The sequence below is a fragment of the Ranitomeya imitator genome, chromosome 1 (assembly GCF_032444005.1).
Source record: "Ranitomeya imitator isolate aRanImi1 chromosome 1, aRanImi1.pri, whole genome shotgun sequence".
In the NCBI taxonomy this organism is placed as follows: Eukaryota; Metazoa; Chordata; class Amphibia; order Anura; family Dendrobatidae; genus Ranitomeya; species Ranitomeya imitator.
This window is the reverse complement of record NC_091282.1, coordinates 536,309,677-536,328,826: the sequence shown is the minus strand read 5'-3', so window position 1 is coordinate 536,328,826 and position 19,150 is coordinate 536,309,677. Positions and strand designations below refer to the sequence as shown.

Here is a 19,150-nt window from a genome sequence, read left to right as displayed (position 1 = left end):
TAACGTTTGTGCAGCACTATATGGGGCAAGTGTCTGTATGGGGCCATAATCAATGTTTGTGTAGCACTATATGGGGCAAATATCTTTATGGAGCATGTTATGGGGCCATAATCAGCATTTACGCAACATTATATTGGGCAAATACTGTATGTCTATGGAGCATCTCATGGGGCCATTATTAACCTTTATGCAGGATTATATGGGGCATATTATAATATGGAGCATCTTATGGGGCCATCATAAACTTTATGGAGCATTATATGGGGCTCCTGATTCAATATGGATATTCAAAACACTTAACCTACTGATGTCTCAATTAATTTTACTTTTATTGGTATCTATTTTTGCTTTTGACATTTACTGGTAGCTGCTGCATTTCCCACCCTAGGCTTATACTAGAGTCATTAAGTTTTCCCAGTTTTTTGTGGCAAAATTGGGGGGGTCGGCTTATACTCAGGTCGGCTTATACTCAAGTATATACGGTAATTGCTAAATGTTAGAAAAAATGAACAGCACACGAAAACTAAATTTTTATTCAGTTAGTTATATATTATTTATTTTGACTGTTAAATATATAAAATCATGCAGTTATTACAATTTCCTGTGTAAATAAAGACATAAATCCATGTAAGAGATTTTTGTTCAAATTCTGCTTTGAAATTAAAATTCTAAGGAAACATAAAAAATAAAGTTAAATATCAAATTCATACAGAAATTAAACAATTTAAATATCTTATACATATGTATGTATTTAATGAATGTATTTAATATAATTTTAAGTATTATTACTTTAGTAAATTTTAATTACCGTATATACTCGAGTATAAGCCGAGATTTTCAGCCCAAATTTTTGGGCTGAAAGTGCCCCTCTCGGCTTATACTCGAGTCAAGGTGGGTGGCAGGGTCGGCAGTTGAGGGGGTGAGGGCGCTGAGGCATACTTACCTGCTTCCAGCGATCCTGGCGCTCCCTCCGCCTGTCCCAGGGTCTTCGGTGCTGCAGTTCTTCCCCTCTTCAGCGGTCACGTGGGACCGCTCATTGGAGAAATGAATAAGCGGCTCCACCTCCCATAGGGGTGGAGCCGCATATTCATTTCTCTAATTAGCGGTGCCGGTGACCGCTGATAGAGGAAGAAGCTGCGGCACCGAAGACAGCTGTCCGGGAGAAGGAGCGGGACGCCGGGAGCAGGTAAGTATGTCATATTTACCTGTCCACGATCCAGCCGCCGGGCACCGCTCCATCTTCCCGGCGTCTATCTGCACTGACTGTGCAGGTCAGAGGGCGCGATGACGCATATAGTGTGTGCGGCACCCTCTGCCTGATCAGTCAGTGCGGAGAGTCACCGGGACCGGACGCTGGGAGCTGCAAGCAGCGAGGTGAGTATGGATTTTTTTTTTTTATTGCAGCAGCAGCAGCAATGGCACAGATTTATGTGGAGCATCTATGGGGAAATATGAACGGTGCAGAGCACTATATGGGGCACAACTATGGGGAAATATGAACGGTGCAGAGTACTATATGGGGCACAGCTATGGGGCAATATGAACGGTGCAGAGTACTATATGGGGCACAGCTATGGGGCAATATGAACGGTGCAGAGCACTATATGGGGCACAGCTATGGGGCAATATGAATGGTGCAGCGCACTATATGGGGCACAGCTATGGGACAATATGAACGGTGCAGAGCACTATATGGCACAGCTATAGGGCAATATGAACGGTGCAGAGCACTATATGGCACAGCTATGGGGCAATATGAACGGTGCAGAGCACTATATGGCAGAGCTATGGGGCAATATGAACGGTGCAGAGCACTATATGGCAGAGCTATGGGGAAATATAAACGGTGCAGAGCACTATATGGCACAGCTATGGGGCAAGAATGAACGGTGCAGAGCACTATATGGCACAGCTATGGGGCAATAATGAACATGCAGAGCACTATATGGCAGCTATGGGGCAATAATGAATGGTGCAGAGCACTATATGGCACAGCTATGGGGCAAGAATGATCTATTTTTATTTTTGAAATTCACCGGTAAATGCTTCATTTCCACCCTAGGCTTATACTCGAGTCAATAAGTTTTCCCAGTTTTTTGTGGCAAAATTAGGGGGGTCGGCTTATACTCGGGTCGGCTTATACTCGAGTATATACGGGTATTTCACTATACATATAAAAATACAGTTATGCAATCTTTACTTATACAAGTATACTATTTATTGTATACTGTATGAATATATATGTAAATCTAGAAAAACTATGGAACTACAGAATTATACTGTTTAAAATAATTACAAATAACTAAATAATACATTGTATAACACTTTTACACAACATATAATTACATTTTTAGCCAATATCTAAACCAAATCTTATTTCTGTACCAAAAAACTCCTGAAAAGTTCTATTTAGCACTGCCGCTTTCACACTTCCATTTTTTCAATCTGCACAGGATCCGTAAAAATGTTGAAATGACGGATCCTGTGCAGATTGTAAAAAACGGGTGCACTGGGCCTATTTTTCTGACAGACCCGTCGAGGCTATGCGCACCTGTTGTGTATGCATCTTCGCAGCGGTTTTACGCTGCGATAACGCATACACAATACAAGCCAGGTTAAAAAAAATAAATAAAAAAATCGCAATATTCTCACCTTTCGGCATCCCGCGCTGCGTCCCTGATGCTCGCTATGCTCCCGGCAGCTGGTGTTCACAGTAATGCCTTGCGTTACAATGACCTCTGATGACGTCACGGTCTCGCGAGACCCCGCCGTCATCAGGTCATTTTGCTAGACATTATTGGGAACAGCAGCTGCCGGGAGCATCGCGAGCATGGGAAACGATGCGCGGGACACCGGAAGGTAAGAATATTGCGATTTTTTAAATTTTTTTTAATTTTTAACATTATATCTTTTTACTATTGATGCTGCATAGGCAGCATCAATAGTAAAAAGAGAGAGAGCAAGCAAGAGAGAATTTCCCTGACTGGAAATTCTTCCACACATGCTCAGTTTCAAAGAACGGAACCCATCACTGGATTCCTGCTTTTCACAGTCAGCGACGGATCCCTCGTCCATAGGCTTCCATTATAGCCAACAACAGGCATCGCAGGATCGCTGAGGGATTTTCCGACGTACAGAAAAAACGTTCCTCTGTGTGTTGTCCCTGCCCAATGGACAGCAATTTTCCGACGGATCCAGTGCATGACAGATGAAACGGATGGCCATCCGTCACAAACCGTCGCTAATACAAGTCTATGGGAAAAAAAACAGGATCCAGCAGAAAAATTAGCTGGATCCGTTTTTTTCAAAAATCGACGGATTTTGACAGGAGCCAAAAGACGGAAGTGTGAAAGAGGCCTTACAGATTCTTTCAAGAACTCAGATAATGGAGTCTGAACTTTACCCCATGATGTCACTCTCAGAAGTCACCTGTTTCTCTCTGTGCAACTTTTTCTATGGACTCTTGGATAATTTGATAGGGCTTATAACAAATATGTAATTTTCTTCGTACTTCATAGATTTGATTTCGGGGATAGCTCAGTTTAGTTGATTTTGATTCTGGCTTCCGATAAGATTTTACTCTGTCTGATTTTACAAACTTATTAAACGATTTATTTTCCTTTCACAATTCCCATGTTTTCTAGCAAAGTCAAAGGATTGCACACATTCAAATAAGGAATCTATTTGTGATGCAATAATATGAGATACAAAAGAACTACACGGCACTCTGTAAGAATGTGGTGTAAGGCAGTGACCGGTGTCATATGCGAGGGTCGCTATGTATCCCCCAGGATGTGCTTAGAAGCATATTAGATCCGCTGGAGTGCCCTGTGCTCACAGCAGGTTTGCCTGTGAGACACAGGGAAGAATAAATGTGAGTGTGAACTGGATCAAGTTATTTGACCCAGAAATTATTCAGGAAAACCCGGTATGAGCTTTTATTTTTGAAACAGACTGCAGGAAGGTAGTGGGGCCGGTCCGTTTCCTCCAGCCCAGATCTTATAGTGGCCCATGGCCATAGAATCTGGAGGAAAGAAAAAAAACCCTGCAAGAGAGTTTGGGTGTGTCAGTATTGGTCTGGGAGTCAGACATAGCAGGAGGCTTATGGGGAGCTCTATCCATGTGGAGCAACACAGGCCAGGCAGAGCCTAAAAAGCCTGACACCCCAGCATACACGGAGGTGTAATATGTTCACGGCAACAGATTGTGGTCTGTCTTTACTTTTCCCGGCTGCATACTGAAGGACTTGTTGCTTATGTTTTCAGTTTGTGAGTATGCTATAAAATAAACAACACTTTATTTTGAACTTTATATGGGTCACTGCCTTCTCACTGCACAGCAAGGACATCGCTGCATCACATTTGGTGGAGAATGCGGGCAGTGTGAATTAAGGCATACCCCAACACCATTTGCATGTCTGTTATTAAGCCTGCTACATTACAATTCAGGCCTACAGACAAAATGGAGGAGATCCTGAGGCAGCTGGTCCTCACACAGCAACAACAGCAACAAACGAATAACCTGTTGCTGCAGCAAATTACAGCCCTGCGTGAGGCACCTCCAGCACCGACCCCAGAGCGTCGCGATGCCCGAGACAAGGTCCGCTCCGCTTTGAGGAAATTGAGTCCGGAAGATGACGTGGAAGCTTTCCTCACCGTCTATGAGTGCACGGCAGAGCGGGAGAATCTGCCAGCAGCACAGTGGGCTGAAGTTGTGGCTCCGTTCTTGAGGGGTGATGCGCTAAAGGCCTACTTTGACCTCAGTCGGGAGGATGCCCAGGACTATTCCAAGCTAATAGGTGAGATCCTTGCCCGACTGGGGGTTAATACTTATGTGAGAGCTCAACGGGTGTTTTCTTGGACTTTTGTGGAAGCCCAGCCTGCCCGGTCTCAGATTTTTGACTTACTGCAGCTTGTGAAATGGTGGCTCCAACCTGAGACTTTAACCACAAGTCAGATAGTGGAGAGGGTGGTGGTCGACCGACTAGTGAGGGCTCTGCCAGCAGCCATACAGCGTTGTGTGGGTCAAGGGGACCCGGGTACCCTAGACCAGGTTGTAGGACTGATAGAGCGATATAAGGCCACCCAGGACTTTATACGGGACACTGCTCCGCTTCGGCTGTCACGTAAGGCTCTGCCAGCTCAGGAGTCTGAGAAAAGTCCACGACCCTCCACTGGGACAAAACCGGACCGAGTCCGTGCTGAGGGGTTGTCTCAGAAAGAGAGTTACCACAGACCTGTGTCCCCTAAACTGGCCCCAAGGTTACCTCGTGCCTCAGTCATTACGTGTTGGCGGTGCCAAGAACCTGGACATGTGGTTTCTAATTGCCCCCTAACAACAGAACCCATGGACTGCGGGTATACCCGCCGGGTGTCTATGTATGCCCAGCCAGTCTGCATTGCCACTACAGACACTGCCGGTACCGAACCTCAGCTGTGCAGTGTACTCGTTAACGGGTACCAGACGGATGCTCTCTTGGACTCGGGGAGCTTGGTGACCCTGGTACACGGGTCCCTGGTTGCTGGGGACAGTCCTAATGGACAAAAAGGTGGGGGTAGTGTGCATATATGGGGACCTCCGAGAGTACCCGACTGCGGAGGTCACGTTCTCCACCCCATGTGGAGAGATAAAACATGTGGTGGGAGTGGTAAAGACTCTTCCGTATGGGACTGTGATGGGTAGAGACTTGCCGTTGTTCTGGTCCCTCTGGGAAACCAGAGTTAACCCTCTCAGGGTAAAAAGCATTCCGGGTGCAGAACCCGAAGATCCCGAGTCAGGGACACCTGCCGTAGGGGTCGCCACGATAAGGACAGTGTGTAATCCCGATAGGTTCCCCTAGAGGTATTGGCAGGAGAAGTGGAAGAGAATCCACCAATTCCTGAGCTGGATGTGTCACCTGGTAAGTTTGGGACTGCCCAGCTCCAGGATCCCACTCTGACCTGGGCAAGGGAAAGAGTAATCGAGGTGAATGGGGTGGCACAACAACCTGGTGCAGAAAAGGAGTTTCCCCGGATGACGATCAACCAGGAGTTACTGTACAGGGTTGATAAAATCCGGGATGAGGTGGTGGAACAACTGGTAGTGCCCCAACCCTATCATCGGGCGGTGCTCGACATGGCTCACACTCACATGTTGGGGGGGCACTTGGGGGCCAAAAAGACGTTAGAGCGCATATTACAGAGGTTTTTTTGGCCTGGTGTCTACGCTGAGGTTACAAAGTACTGTGACACATGTCCTGAGTGTCAACTAACCTCACCCACCATGAACTACCGGAGTCCATTAGTGCCTCTGCCCATCATAGAAGTACCCTTTGAGCGGATAGCGATGGATCTGGTGGGACCAATAGTAAAATCCGCCCCGGGCTCTCAGCACATATTAGTAGTCGTAGACTACGCCACCCGGTATCCAGAGGCGATACCACTCCGGCACACTTCGGCTAAACTAATAGCCCGTGAACTGCTTGCCATGTTTTGTCGTCTTGGGCTTCCCAAGGAGATCCTTACAGATCAGGGAACCCCTTTTATGTCTAAAGTGACTAGGGAGCTATGTAAACTGCTCCAAATTAAACAGTTACGTACGTCAGTGTACCATCCACAAACCGATGGGTTGGTCAAGAGGTTTAATAAGACCCTCAAGGCCATGCTCAAAAAGGTGGTTGCCAAGGATGGGAAGGATTGGGATATGTTATTGCCATATTTAATGTTCGCCATACGCGAGGTACCGCAGGCGTCCACGGGGTTCTCCCCATTTGAGCTATTGTATGGCAGGCACCCGAGGGGACTGCTGGATGTAGCCAAAGAGACGTGGGAACAGGAGCCCACTCCACATAAGAGTGTTATCGAGTATGTGGCAAGTATGCAGGATTGGATTGCAGTCGTGCAACCCATAGTAAAGGAGCATCTGTTGGATGCCCAGGCCACTCAGAGCCGTACATATTATAAAAGGGCCACAGTCAGGACCTTTAAAGAAGGAGACCGGGTGTTGGTACTAGTACCCACCCCAGAGAGTAAACTCATGGCCAAGTGGCAAGGGCCTTATGAGATACGGGGGAAGGTGGGGGAAGTGAATTACAAAGTGTACCAACCCGGGAAAAGAAAACCCGGGCAGTTGTACCATGTAAACCTGCTAAAGGCCTGGAAGGACCGAGAATGTTTGGTCACAGATGCAACTACGGTCATACAATCGGAGGTCCCTCTGGCCCTGGCCAAGGACACAGCCAGGTGTGAGGTAAAAGTCAATGATGCCCTCACAAAACAGCAGCGGCGGGAGGCTCGAGCTTTGGTACAGCAGAATATGGATGTATTCTCAGAGCTGCCGGGGCGAACCTCAGTGATTCAGCATGACATTGTCACTGAGCCCCGGGTAAAGGTGCGGATTAAACCGTACCAAGTGCCAGAAGCCCGAAGGCAAGCCATCGTGGCTGAGGTAAAGCAAATGCTTCAGTTGGGAGTCATTGAGGAGTCCCGAGGTGAGTGGGCTAGCCCCATTGTACTAATACCAAAACCTGATGGGTCATTACGCTTCTGTAATGACTTTAGGAAGTTAAATGAAGTGTCAAAATTTGACCTGTACCCCATGCCACGGGGGGACGAGCTAATTGAGAGACTGGGGAAGGCCCAGTACTTCACCACGCTGGATCTCACGAAAGGTTACTGGCAGGTTCCCTTAACAGAGTCAGCTAAAGAAAAGACTGCTTTTATAACCCCAGAGGGTCTCTATCAATATGTTGTCTTACCTTTTGGGTTACATGGGGCTCCGGCCACATTCCAGAGGCTGATGGACATTGTGTTAGCGCCACATAGAGGTTACGCGTCGGCCTATTTGGATGACATAGACATCTTTAGTACCGACTGGGATACCCATCTGTCCCAGGTATAAGCAGTGCTGGAGTCTCTTAGAGCCGCAGGGTTAACAGCAAACCCAAAGAAATGCGCGATAGGTCTCACGGAAGCCCGGTACTTGGGATACGTGATCGGCCGGGGGGTTATCAAACCTCAAGTGAACAAAATTGAGGCCATTCAAAACTGGCCCAAGCCCTTAAGTACCAAACAAGTGAGGGCATTCCTTGGCATCATTGGGTATTACCGTCGATTTATACCCAATTTTACTGGTAAATCGGCTTCCCTAACGGACCTGTTAAAAGGGAAGAAAACGGTGATGGTCAAGTGGAATCCTCAAGCAGAGGAAGCTTTCCAGTCCCTGAAGTCGACGTTGTGTGGACAGCCGGTCCTCATCAGCCCCGACTTCAAGAAAACCTTTGTTGTGCAAACCGATGCCTCAGAGGTAGGCTTAGGAGAGGTGCTCTCGCAAGAGGTGAACGGGGATGAGCATCCAGTCACCTATTTAAGCAGGAAACTGACCCCGGCAGAGAAAAATTATAGCGTAGTGGGGAAGGAGTGCTTGGCGATTAAATGGGCCTTGGATTTTCTACGCTACTATTTGCTCGGGCGTCAGTTTCGGTTGGTCACGGACCATTCACCCCTTGTCTGGATGAGAAATGCAAAAGAGAGGAATGCCCGAGTCACCAGATGGTTCTTGTCCCTACAAAACTTCAGCTTCTCTGTGGAACATCGAGCTGGGAAGTCACAGAAAAATGCCGATGCCCTGTCACGGGCACCATGTATGCTGACAAATGTTCAACCCCACAAGTCTGAACAGAGGGGGGGTATGTAAGGCAGTGACCGGTGTCATATGCGAGGGTCGCTATGTATCCCCCAGGATGTGCTTAGAAGCATATTAGATCCGCCGGAGTGCCCTGTGCTCACAGCAGGTTTGCCTGTGAGACACAGGGAAGAATAAAAGTGAGTGTGAACTGGATCAAGTTATTTGACCCAGAAATTATTCAGGGAAACCCGGTATGGGCTTTTATTTTTGAAACAGACTGCAGGAAGGTAGTGGGGCCGGTCCATTTCCTCCAGCCCAGATCTTATAGTGGCCCATGGCCATAGAATCTGGAGGAAAGAAAAAAAACCCTGCAAGAGAGTTTGGGTGTGTCAGTATTGGTCTGGGAGTCAGACCTAGCAGGAGGCTTATGAGGAGCTCTATCCGTGTGGAGCAACACGGGCCAGGCAGAGCCTAAAAAGCCTGACACCCCAGCGTACACGGAGGTGTAATATGTTCACGGCAACGGATTGTGGACTGTCTTTACTTTTCCCGGCTGCATACTGAAGGACTTGTTGCTTATGTTTTCGGTTTGTGAGTATGCTATAAAATAAACAACACTTTATTTTGAACTTTATATGGGTCACTGCCTTCTCACTGCACAGTAAGGACATCGCTGCATCACAGTGGGTACAGGTGCTCAAGTAGGGTCTCCAGCCCGTTAAATCCAATGTGTAGAAAAATATGGCACTCAACAATTTCTTGAAGAAGTATAGTAAAGATATTTATTTCACATCCAGACAAACAGTTCAATTGGTACTCAATTGCTGCTAAACGTTTTCTGTCCCGTGCAGACCTTCCTCAGAGCATGTTTATCTAATGTAACACAAAAAATATTTTAAATAGAAAAAGCGAAAATAGTGATTAGAATTTAAGTCCGTTGATGTGTGAAAACATATTATACCATTACATGATACATAAAACTACATTTCTGTCAGAATCATATAATTTATAATAACACGATGGTGACTGCAGCTGTACAAATGGTTTCCAAGGAAACATATAGTGTCTATAGCGTATTCGAGTATTGTAGATACCCAACAGGAAACCACAATAGAAAAGAATATACTGTGACGAAAAAATGGATATACGTGCTCCTTATGGATCTAAGTCGGTGACGTGAATTAATCGAAGTATCGTGGAGTATACTAAGAACGTGCCTATGGAGACAATGTCATGATTGCATTCCAGTATATTGTGCCAATATCCTAAAATCTGGAAAAGAGAGACTGGTATAAACCAGTTTTTTACAATAACAATTTTTTCCTAACTTTAATTTGGAGTTGGGCCTCTAAGTCGTCTTCTATTTTTAGTGGCCTTTGTACATCTGTACCTCGTACGTCATCTACATCAGTTCTCATGTCTCCTCCCACATTTCCTCCAAGACACAAGGTCACCTTGAGTGGTCATTACAGACACATGTCTTACATCTTGTTCACTCTCCATATTACAATCAATCTCGGGAACATCACTACTTTCCTTTGACACTATTTTTGTACAGTCATTTTTGGATTTCTCTGACATAAACTTTTGAAACACGTCGACCACCTGTAAAATATTTTTCATTTTTTCTTTCTCTTTATTAAAAGTCATCAGCTTAGACTCTATCTTTAGATTTTCAATCTTGCATTCTGCATATAAGCTGAGCCATAAAACTTCTAAGTTAGACTCGTCTAATGACATACATTTCAGTCTACTTTGCTTAGAAAAAGAGGTAATGACATCCATGTTTCTTAGCTTGAAATATCTCAGCTTGTAGTTCCTTTGTTGGACAACGCTGGGTTCTGGTCATCAGCACGTATCTTCAGTACGTCTAGCACTTGTAGTACTTCTGGTACTTGTCAATCCATCTGGCCCCTCTAAGGCCAGGTTCACATTAGCGCTTGAGTCCGCAGCGTATCATCTGCATGCGCAAACGCATGCAAAAACGCATGCGAACACAGCATTTTTTATCAGCTTACGCATGATTGCAAAAAATCCCCTGCATTTGTATGCTTTTTTTGCCTGCGTTTGTGTTTTTATGCGTATGCATTTGATATTTCCAGGAGGGTGTGTCTCAATCAGTTCCTGGACATGCGCAGTCCAAAGTACGCAAGCGCATCGAACGCATGCATACGCAAGGACATGTGTACGCATGCACTCCCATAGACAGTAATGCGGGTTTTTTAACGCACTCATCCACATGCGCATGCCTGCGCATATTTGTCAGATTTTTTACACTTCCAAAAATGCAACATAGTGCGTTAGCCGCACCCCGCCACACACCCCGAAACGACGCATGCGTAAGCAAATGCAGAGGAGCGCATGCAAATGCATGTACCTGCGTCCACAATGTAAAAGATATGAAAACACAACGCAAACAGATGTATGCGCCAGAAACACTGTGGACACAACAGCAAATTTGAAACCGGCCTTAGTCCTCACTCGTAGGTCCCTGTCCGATCCTTGTGACTTGAAGTATCGTAGTGGAATTCTTGAAAATTTGCACAACTGACATTTAGCGAAGTTATCCTCTCTTCCCCCGTGTGCAAGTAGAAGGAAACCCATGAAAAATAGCACAAAAAATCAGGTATGGCTGGCTCTCCAAATGTTAAAAATACTTATTTTTTATATTTACTTAAACAGGACTCTTTACCAGATGCGATACTCTAAAGAAAATGTCATGATATTTCTTATAAAAATGTAGTGGTTTATTGGATTGTCCACCAAAAAGCATCATTGCAGTGAAACATAAAATAGATGAAATAGTTACAAAGAGATTGTCCATTTGTCCATATCAAAGTTTGTTCCCTATCTTTTCTGTGATCCTGAATGGTAAATGGCGTCTGTCTCTGTCAAAAGCATGATAGAAGTCCATTAAGAACCACGTGGCAAATTGACATAAATCTGTCCATCTGATGTCTGTGTAGAGTGTGAAGTGTCCAAAAAGCGCAGAAACCCTAAGAGAGAGCCCCTCCCTCCTGTGAGTCATGGTTATATATGTCGCACAGAGCACATGTTCTTTCTATATGGTGTTAACTTTTACTCTGAGTGAAATATACACGATCAATACATGTAATGTCAGCAAAAGTCAGTATGCTCAGTATAGAATTGAGTGTAATAAATGAATAACCAATAATTCATATTTAACAGTCTCCATTACTGTATGCCTATGTAGTGAATGCAGGGGGTGCCAAAAATTTGGAGGCACTCCAATGACATTTTGAAGAAACGTAGATGAGGACCTCATGAAAAAATATTCCCATTATTAGGAAGTGGATCTCCCATAGTGTTTGCTTATGCAGTGAATGCAAGGAGTGCCAAAATTTGAAGACACTCCGTGCCTCTTGGAAGAGATGTACAGGAGGGCCTCTTGAAGACAATGTTCCCATTAGAAAGGAGTGGGTCTTCTATACTTGTAATGCCCCTCCCTCCTGTGAGTCATGGTTATATATGTCACACAGAGCACATGTTCTCTCTATATGGTGTTAACTTTTACTCTGAGTGAAATATACACGATCAATACATGTAATGTCAGCAAAAGTCAGTATGCTCAGTATAGAATTGAGTGTAATAAATGAATAACCAATAATTCATATTTAACAGTCTCCATTACTGTATGCCTATGTAGTGAATGCAGGGGGTGCCAAAAATTTGGAGGCACTCCAATGACATTTTGAAGAAGCGTAGATGAGGACCTCATGAAAAAATATTCCCATTATTAGGAAGTGGATCTCCCATAGTGTTTGCTTATGCAGTGAATGCAAGGAGTGCCAAAATTTGAAGACACTCCGTGCCTCTTGGAAGAGATGTACAGGAGGGCCTCTTGAGGACAATGTTCCCATTAGAAAGGAGTGGGTCTTCTATACTTGTAATGACCATGCACTAAGTGTATAGGCTGACAAACATTTACCCGGGGGGGGGGTATACTTGAACATACTGTGTAACCATTTTTTTTACGGGCATCATAAACACCCTTTAAAAAAATTATGTGGGCAGGGTCAGAGTGGAGTGTCTGGGGCCCACCGGGGAATAGACTCTAGGGGCCCACCCTACAGCTATATGCAATTATCTGTCAGTCGTTATCCCCATTACAGTGGAGCATTGGCTGTAAAACACAGGCGGCTCCTGCACATCTACTGTGTGCCCCCATAACTTGGATGTATAATTATGGTAGTTTACATTAATGGGGTTCTTTGGTTAAAACAACTTATCACTGACCCATGGGCTCCATAGGATAGGTGATCACTTAGGTCTGACCACTACACCGATCGGAAGAATGAGGAAGTTTTATCGTTGATAGGACACTTATACCCATTTTAAAATGGAGCTGCAGGTGGGATATTTGACAGCAGCTTCATTCATTCTCTTCTGGGGTTTCTAGAAAAAAACAAATGCAGGCACTGAGGGGATAAAGAGATGAGTAGTCAAGTCAGACATCAGACATGCCACTCCACTCTAATGGGGATAAAAGTTCCACATTTTGCTGAATGGGTCCAAGCAGTCAGACCCCCATCAATGAATATGTTATCACTAGTGATGAGCGAACGTGGTCGCCACTTCTCGTTACTCGTCCGAATATCACTGTACTCGGTGTAATCGGCGAGCACCGAGCATTTCCGGGAATACTCGATGGGAACTTGGGTCTCCACCCTGCATTTTTGGCGGTCTTTAAAGACCCAATCAACATGCAGGGATTGTCTGCCAGGCACTGTAACACAGCAGCCATATTTGTCGTGGTCGTGCAGTGATTGGCTGGTCGCACAGCATCAACAGGGGTATAAGAGCCTGGATGCCGCCCTGCTCAGCGCATTCAGCTCCAGAATCAGACAGTGTAGGGAGAGCTGCTGCTGAGATAAGGTCAGATTTGGGGATTTCTTAGTCAGTGTGGGGTCTACCATTCTAAACTACTCAAATCCAGCTAAACCAACAGTCATTTTAAGGACTAATTCCGGAATATATACCATATTTTTCAGATTATAAGACGCACCGGACCATAAGACACACCCCAAATTTTCAGAAAGAAAATGGGGGAAAAAAATAATGCGTCAAATGGGGGTCTGTCTTACAGTCCAGAATTGATCTTACCAGGGGGGGATCGGCAGCGCTGCTGGCAGCAGGAGTCGGGCGATTCTTCAGGCGGACCGACCATCACTAGTTTTGGCAGTGTTCGTTGCTGTGTGGGGCTCCGGAGACATGGTGCGGCAGTTTCATAGGTGCTCGGTGCTGTGCGAGGCTCCTTAGACATGGTCCGGCAGTTTCAGCGGTGCTCGGTGTTGTGCGGGGCTCCGGGAACATGGTGCGGCAGTTTCTGTGGTCCTTGGTGCTGCAGGGGGCTCCGGCGACATTACGTGAAAGCCCGAAGCCCCTCAGTTCCATAACCTTGCCTTGATGCTGTGGCATCAAAAAATGGCCGCCGGAGTCGGTGCATGCGCAGATTGAGATCTGTTATGACCTGGTGGTCAGGACAATAATGGACCTGGTGGTTAAGAGCACACGGAATTACCTGATAGCTACTGATAATAAAGGACGAGCTCTGGGACGTGGGAACTCTGCTGACCGCAATCCCTAATCCTAACACACTAGAAATAGCCGTGGATTGCACCTAACGCTCCCTATGCAACTCGGCACAGCCTAAGGAACTAGCTAGCCCTGAAGATAGAAAAATAAAGCCTACCTTGCCTCAGAGAAATTCCCCAAAGGAAATGGCAGCCCCCACATATAATGACTGTGAGTAAAGATGAAAATACAAACACAGAGATGAAATAGATTTAGCAAAGTGAGGCCCGACTTACTGAACAGACCGAGGATAAGAAAGGTTACTTTGCGGTCAGCACAAAAACCTACAAAAAGACCACACAGAGGGCGCAAAAAGACCCTCCGCACCGACTCACGGTGCGGAGGCGCTCCCTCTGCGTCCCAGAGCTTCCAGCAAACAAGAACAATAAAAATAGCAAGCTGGACAGAAAAATAGCAAACCAAAGAAATACAAGCTGGAACTTAGCTTCTGCTGGGAAGACAGGTCACAAGAACGATCCAGGAGAGAACTAGACCAATACTGGAACATTGACAGGTGGCATGGAGCAAAGATCTAAGTGGAGTTAAATAGAGCAGCCTGCTAACGAATTAACCTCGTACCCTGTGGAAGGAAACTCAGAAACACCCACCAGAGGAAGTCCATGGACAGAACCAGCCAAAGTACCATTCATGACCACAGGAGGGAGCCCGACAACAGAATTCACAACAGTACCCCCCTTGAGGAGGGGTCACCGAACCCTCACAAGAGCCCCCAGGCCGACCAGGATGAGCCAAATGAAAGGCACGAACCAGATCGGCAGCATGAACATCAGAGGCAAAAACCCAGGAATTATCTTCCTGACCATAACCCTTCCACTTGACTAGGTACTGGAGTTTCCGTCTCGAAACACGAGAATCCAAAATCTTCTCCACCACATACTCCAACTCCCCCTCAACCAACACCGGGGCAGGAGGATCAACGGATGGAACCACAGGCGCCACATATCTCCGCAATAACGACCTATGGAACACATTATGGATGGCAAAAGAAGCAGGAAGGGCCAAACGAAACGACACAGGATTGAGAACCTCAGAAATCTTATACGGACCAATGAAACGAGGCTTAAACTTAGGAGAGGAAACCTTCATAGGAACATAACGAGACGACAACCAAACCAAATCCCCAACACGAAGTCGGGGACCCACACAGCGCCTGCGGTTAGCGAAACGTTGAGCCTTCTCCTGGGACAATGTGAAATTGTTCACCACATGAGTCAAAATCTGCTGCAACCTATCCACCACAGTATCTACACCAGGACAGTCCGAAGACTTAACCTGCCCTGAAGAGAAACGAGGATGGAAACCACAATTGCAGAAAAACGGCGAAACCAAAGTAGCCGAGCTGGCCCGATTATTAAGGGCGAACTCAGCCAACGGCAAAAAGAACACCCAATCATCCTGATCAGCAGAAACAAAGCATCTCAGATATGTTTCCAAAGTTTGATTAGTTCGTTCGGTTTGGCCATTTGTCTGAGGATGGAAAGCCGAGGAAAAAGATAAATCAATGCCCATCCTAGCACAAAAGGATCGCCAAAACCTCGAAACAAACTGGGAACCTCTGTCAGAAACGATATTCTCCAGGATACCATGTAAACGAACCACATGCTGGAAAAATAATGGCACCAAATCAGAGGAGGAAGGCAATTTAGACAAAGGTACCAAATGGACCATCTTAGAAAAGCGATCACAAACCACCCAAATGACCGACATCTTTTGAGAGACGGGGAGATCCGAAATAAAATCCATAGAAATATGCGTCCAGGGCCTCTTCGGGACCGGCAAGGGCAAAAGCAACCCACTGGCACGAGAACAGCAGGGCTCAGCCCGAGCACAAGTCCCACAGGACTGCACAAAAGAACGCACATCCCATGACAAAGACGGCCACCAAAAGGATCTAGCCACCAAATCTCTGGTACCAAAGATTCCAGGATGCCCAGCCAACACTGAACAATGAATCTCAGAGATAACTCTACTAGTCCATCTATCAGGGACAAACAGTTTCTCCGCTGGGCAATGGTCAGGTCTATCAGCCTGAAATTTTTGCAGCACCCGCCGCAAATCAGGGGAGATGGCAGACAAAATTACCCCCTCTTTGAGAATACCTGCCGGCTCAGGAACACCCGGAGAGTCAGGCACAAAACTCCTTGACAGGGCATCAGCCTTCACATTCTTAGAGCCCGGAAGGTACGAAACCACAAAATCAAAACGGGAGAAAAATAACGATCATCGAGCCTGTCTCGGATTCAACCGTTTGGCAGACTCAAGATAAGTCAAATTCTTGTGATTTGTCAAGACCACCATGCGATGCTTGGCTCCTTCCAGCCAATGACGCCACTCCTCGAATGCCCACTTCATGGCCAACAACTCACGATTACCAACATCATAGTTATGCTCAGCAGGCAAAAACTTTCTAGAAATGAAAGCACATGGCTTCATCACCGAGCCATCAGAACTTCTTTGCGACAAAACAGCCCCTGCTCCAATCTCAGAAGCATCAAACTCAACCTGAAACGGGAGCGTAACATCTGGCTGGCACAACACAGGGGCAGTAGAAAAACGACGCTTCAACTCCTGAAAAGCCTCTACAGCTGCAGAAGACCAATTGACCACATCAGCACCCTTCTTGGTCAAATCAGTCAACGGTTTAGCAACAGTAGAAAAATTAGCGATGAAGAGCCGATAAAAATTAGCAAAGCCCAGGAACTTTTGCAGGCTCTTCACAGATGCCGGCTGAGTCCAATCGTAAATGGCCTGGACTTTAACAGGGTCCATCACGATAGTAGAAGGGGAAAAAATGAACCCCAAAAATGAAACCTTCTGAACTCCAAAGAGACACTTTGACCCCTTCACAAACAAGGAATTCGCACGAAGGACCTGGAACACCATTCTGACCTGCTTCACATGAGACTCCCAATCATCCGAAAAGACCAAAATATCATCCAAGTACACAATCAGGAATTTATCCAGGTACTCTCGGAAGATGTCATGCATAAAGGACTGAAATACTGATGTAGCATTGGAAAGCCGGAATAGCATAACCAGGTACTCAAAATGGCCCTCGGGCGTATTAAATGCTGTTTTCCATTCATCGCCTTGTTTAATACGCACAAGATTATACGCCCCTCGAAGATCTAACTTGGTGAACCAACTAGCCCCTTTAATACGAGCAAACAAATCAGACAGCAACGGCAAAGGATACTGAAATTTGACTGTAATTTTATTAAGAAGGCGGTAATCAATACAAGGTCTCAAAGAACCATCCTTCTTGGCCACAAAAAAGAACCCTGCTCCTAACGGTGATGACGACGGGCGAATATGGCCTTTCTCCAAGGACTCCTTTATATAACTCCGCATAGCGGCGTGCTCTGGCACAGATAAATTGAACAATCGGCCCTTAGGAAACTTACTACCAGGAATCAAATTAATTGCACAATCGCAATCCCTATGAGGAGGTAGGGCACTGGCTTTGGGCTCATCAAATACATCCCGATAATCCGACAAAAACTCTGGAACTTCAGAAGGAGTGGAAGACGAAATAGACAAAAATGGAACATCACCATGTACCCCTTGGCAACCCCAGCTGGACACAGACATAGATTTCCAGTCCAATACTGGATTATGAACCTGTAGCCATGGCAACCCCAAAACGACCACATCATGCAGATTATGCAACACCAGAAAGCGGATATCCTCCTGATGTGCAGGAGCCATGCACATGGTCAATTGGGTCCAGTACTGAGGCTTATTCTTGGCCAAAGGCGTAGCATCAATTCCTCTCAATGGAATAGGATACTGCAAGGGCTCCAAGAAAAAACCACAGCGCCTAGCATACTCCAAGTCCATCAAATTCAGGGCAGCGCCTGAATCCACAAATGCCATAACAGAATAGGACGACAGAGAGCAAATCAGAGTAACGGACAAAAGAAATTTAGACTGTACCGTACCAATGGTGGCAGACCTAGCGAACCGCTTAGTGCGCTTAGGACAATCGGAGATAGCATGAGTGGAGTCACCACAGTAAAAACATAGCCTATTCCGACGTCTGTGTTCTTGCCGTTCAGCTCTGGTCAAAGTCCTATCACATTGCATAGGCTCAGGCCCATGCTCAGATAGTACCGCCAAATGGTGCACAGCTTTACGCTCACGCAAGCGTCGATCGATCTGAATGGCCAAGGACATAGACTCATTCAGACCAGCAGGCATGGGAAACCCCACCATGACATCCTTAAGGGCTTCAGAGAGACCCTTTCTGAAGATTGCTGCCAGGGCACATTCATTCCACTGAGTGAGCACAGACCACTTTCTAAACTTCTGACAATATATCTCCGCTTCATCCTGACCCTGACACAGAGCCAGCAAGATTTTCTCTGCCTGATCCACTGAATTAGGTTCGTCATAAACCAATCCAAGCACCAGGAAAAACGCATCAACATCACGCAATGCCGGATCTCCTGGCACAAGGGAAAATGCCCAGTCTTGAGGGTCACCACGTAACAAAGAAATAATGATCTTTACTTGTTGAACAGGGTCACCTGAGGAGCGAGGTTTCAAGGCAAGAAACAATTTACAATTATTTTTGAAATTCAAGAACTTAGATCTATCACCAAAAAACAAATCAGGAATTGGAATCCTAGGCTCTGACATCGGATTCTGAACCACAAAATCTTGAATGTTTTGTACCCTTGTAGTGAGATTATCCATCCAAGAGGACAGACCTTAAATGTCCATGTTTACACCAGTGTCCTGAACCACCCAGAGGTAAAGGGGAAAAGAGAGACAAAACACACTGCAAAGAAAAAAAAATGGTCTCAGAACTTCTCTTATCCCTCTATTGAGATGCATTAGTACTTCGGGCCACCTGTACTGTTATGACCTGGTGGTCAGGACAATAATGGACCTGGTGGTTAAGAGCACACGGAATGACCTGATAGTT

At 45.9% G+C, this 19,150-nt stretch overlaps 1 long non-coding RNA gene across 1 annotated transcript in view; it reads left to right on the top strand.

Moving 5' to 3' along the window:
• LOC138657921 (uncharacterized) overlaps positions 1-19,150 on the top strand; it is a 239,702-nt gene that overhangs the window by 75,629 nt on the left and 144,923 nt on the right. The window lies entirely within an intron of this gene.